This window comes from Myotis davidii, unplaced genomic scaffold, assembly GCF_000327345.1.
Source record: "Myotis davidii unplaced genomic scaffold, ASM32734v1 scaffold109, whole genome shotgun sequence".
NCBI lineage: Eukaryota > Metazoa > Chordata > Mammalia > Chiroptera > Vespertilionidae > Myotis > Myotis davidii.
Window position 1 is genome coordinate 800,299 of NW_006300368.1, and position 4,256 is coordinate 804,554.

Genomic DNA, 4,256 nt, shown 5'->3' on the forward strand with positions numbered 1-4,256 from the left:
AAAAGTACCTACTCGAAGCATAAAGTTACCTGTATTTTTCCAACCAGCTGCAAATCCTACAGGTATTTTTGTCATCAATTTAAGAATTGTAATTATTTTGTGTTGGTGGCTTTATTATTATTTTAGCAAAGGCCAGCTTAGGAGTACCCTAATTAAGTGAATAACAATGTACCTACCTATATAGTTTCAGTTTAAAAAATTTGGCTCGCAAAAGAAATTTCAATCTTTGTACTGTTGATATTTGGCTCTGTTGACTAATGAGTTTGCTGACCACTGCGCTAAGCCGTGCCTGGACTTCCTTTTTCTTTCCCAGTTTTATCAAGAAATAATTGACATACATAAATGTATAAGTTTAAGCCATACACCATGATCGTTTGGTTTACATATATTGTGAAATAATTACCACAAGAGTTTCAGCTAGCATCCATCTTCTCATACAGATGCAATATGAAGGAAAGAAAGAAAAAAGAAGAAAAAATATTTCTCCTTGCGATGAGAATGCCTGGACTTCTAATCCGTATAAACTATGAGATAATAGCCTCAGCTGTTTTGGCTCAGTGGCTAGAGCGTCAGCCTACGGACTGAAGGGTCCCAGGTTCAATTCCAGTCAAGGGCACATGCCTGGGTTGCAGGCTCGATCCCCAGTAGGGGGTGTGCAGGAGGCAGCCAATCAACGATTCTCTCTCATCATTGATGTTTCCATCTCTCTCCCTCTCCCTTCCTCTTTGAAATCAATTGGGGGGGGAGGGGGAACAAGAAGAAATTATCAGATAATAAATGTGTGTTGCTTTAAGCCTTTAAATCTGTGGTCACTTGTTATGTAGCTATAGAAAACAAACACACCTGCCCATTTGTAAAAGATGATCATCTCATAGGGCCACAACAGAGATTCAATGGGGTCACCCAACAGCGTGCTTAGCACAGTGCCTGGCATGTATTTAGTGCACAAAAAATCAACAAATGTTAGCCCTGATTTTTTAAAAAAAACAAACACTATTGAGCAGTGTTCAGAGAATCAGAATCAGGACTGGAAAGGTCTAGATGGAGCATCTACAAGCACCATCTCTCACGTAAGGGAGGAAATGGTCTCGATTATCTCCGAGAAGCAGTAAGTAGCATGGTGTTTCAGTGCACACACTCCGGAGCAGTCTGGCTTGGCCATCTGTCAGCTGTGTCACAGTAGGGAGGTGATGTAAACCTCTCTGTGCCTTAGTTCATCATCTATAAAATAATAAAAGCATAGTACCTGGCACAAAGTAGGGCTATATAAGCATTTGCTACTATTATTGTTATTATTATTACTATTATTATTTGCCTCTAACTCATAGCTCTATAACTCCAAAGGATTATGAGGTAAAGTTAATATAGTACACATATATCTTCAACAACTGAGCAAATAATGATTATCCGATGGGCAATTACCTTCAGGGCAATTACCTTCCTCATTTTGCATAAATTTCCCACATTTTTATTAAGGGATTTTTATTGTGTGAACTTCTCAGGACTGTCTGGCGATGAGGAAGGTCTGTATCTGACACAGAATTTTCTCTGAACAGAATTTCGCCCTCCCCCCACCCCCCCAATCGGCAGCACCACTCATTTTTGCTGCTGCCCAGGTCTCCAAACCCAGCAGAGGGCGCTGTAGCCTCAAAATGCAGCCCTCAGACCCTTCCCTCGAGGAAATCCTCTTCCAAGGAAGGGAGGGAGGGTACTGGCAAGGGGGTGGGCCTGACTCCAATCAAACCGTTTGTCTCAGCTAGTCCCTTCCTCCCCGAACTCTGCAAACTCCGATCACCCGCTGCCGGCTGGCTTTCCAAACTTCACCCTGTTCTGTGAGGCCTTTTGTGAAGGCTCCGGGGCTCCAGACCTCCCTACTTTGAACCCCAGAAGCTTCATTTCAGCAATGAATCATCCCAGCCGTATGTTGCTCTGTTACTGTTTCCCAATTCCATGGCAGCACATCTGTAAACCTGGCCCTCTAAGGAGCTTTCTGCCAGCCACCCACAGCCTTTTCCTTCTCCGTCCTGTTCCAACTTCTCCAGACAAATCTCACTCCACCCAGCTGACTTTGCCGCAATCTGCTGCAGAGCAAAGGACTAATTGTTTCATTTAGTCTTTCAGTTCATTGTTTGGGGCCAATGTTAGCAGCATACGCAGATGAAGACAACGCAACCTTTATTAAGTACCCATTGTGTGCCAGCTGTTGTTGTATGCACATAACCTTCACAACAACTCTATGGTGCTCGTTAGACCTATGTTATAGATGAGGCAGTTAAGGCTCAGAGTGGTTAAGGGACCTATCTACGGTCACACAGTGTTGAACTAGTATTCAAGCTCAAACTATCTTGTTCCAACAACTGGGCTTTTTAAACAGATGCTACCTGGACTTTTAGTGTAGACCTGGGCCTCCATTCCTGACCTCAATGCAGTGTTGTCCCATATGGTAACTACTAGTTACATGACTGTTGAGCACAGGACTAAGCCAAACTGAGCTGTGCTTATAAGAGTAAAATACACGCTAAATTCCAAAGACTTAATTTGAATATACGATTTTGGCTATATTGGTTTAATAACGTATGTTATTAGAATTAATTTTACCTGCTTCTTTTTACTTTTTAAAATGTGGCTACTAGACTATTTTAAATGGCATAAGTGACTCACCTTCTATTTCTGTGGGGTGGAGTTCTAGGAGCCCTCAGCGCAGTGGAAAGACAGACAGGATCTCAGATCATTCTAAAGCAAGAGAAAGTGTGGTTTGTGTCCTGAGAAGTGAGGACGAAGTGGCATAGGAAACCAGGGAAGTTTCACCATGGAGGAACTCCACCCCCACCCCCACCTCCGCATCCCCCGCCAGTCAACCTGGGAGGATGGGGCATCTAGTGCTCCCAGGATAAGTAGAGGGAGCCAAGGGGGTAGACCTCTGACCTGGGGGGGGGGCGGGGGGGCTTTGACTGTGGGGCCAAAGGCTCTGGGCAGGATGGAACTTCAGACACCCAAGATTGAGAAGGGCCTGGAGGGACGGGAAATTGCCAGCAAGAGGCTCTAGCAGGGAGGGGAGGGGAGTGGGGCAGTGAGTGGCAGGCCCTGCTTCCTTCTTTCTCCACCCCAATTTCTTTCCCCTTCCCAGGTCCTCCCTCCTGGCTGCTCCAGGAGGGAGTGCAGTGAACAAACTACTCAAAGGCGGCTGGCTGTGGGAGGATGGCTCTTGAGGAGCATTTCCTGCCTTTGGCTCACAACTGCTTGCTGCTCAGAGCTCCGGCACTTGACCCCCATTAAATTCTTTCCTCCCAGGGGAGGTAGGTGCCATGAGGGCCTCACAAGCTTTGTAGGTCTAGAGACCCAAGCATTTCAGCAGCTGAAGAAGACAGGATCCCAGGTGTCTGGGTACCTAGCCTCCCCTGCCCCTTCTGAGGGCCTGGAATCCAGGCGGACAGTGAAACTCCTCTTGGACAGATTTTGGAGGGGAGAGGAGTCCAACTCCGCCTCTCTCCCCCGGGGCAAGGACCTCACTTTCCTTTCGGCCTGTTTACGCTCTGGGTGGGAACTCACATCCCTTCTTCATTTGGGGGGCACTTTTTCTTCCCAGAGGTTGGGGGGTTTCTGAAGGTAAAGGGGGGTTTATGTGCAAATTCCATAGGAAACAACACTAAGTGATTCCTTCCCTAGAACCACCTGGGGTCTCCATCTAATCTCAGTTTCCTCCCTGGTTCCAAGGTGAGGGTCTAAGGAGGTGAGTTTTGAGAGCCCACTGGAGATTGATAAAGGGGCCAGACATTTCTTTCTTACTCTTCAAGCTTCAACTCTGCCCCCCTCCACATTTACCTGGGTAGTGTAATATCAATACTGAAAATGGGGAGAGGACCACCCGAAACAGCCCAGCTCATCTCAACTCAACCATGAACCTCTTCTCTGCCTCTTAGTCACCCCTGTCCTATTCCTTTCATAAATCCCGAAGACCCCTAGGAGATGCCCCCCCACCACCATTCCAACCAGGAATCCCTAACTCTTCCCAAAAGAGCCCCCAGGGAAGGGGGTGCTAAGGTGATTCCAGGGGAGTCGTAGTCCCTTAACTTTGCCTTGTCCCTTGATCACCAGCTGAACCACATGTTGGATATCTCATCTCACCCCCACATACCGTTTAAAGCTGGGACAGAACCCCCTTCGAGTGTGGGCTCTTTGCAGCCAGGGATGCTCACTCTCCTCCATGGGGAAAGGAAGTCCAGTGGGTGCAGGGAAGGGGGCAGACCTGGCAGGAT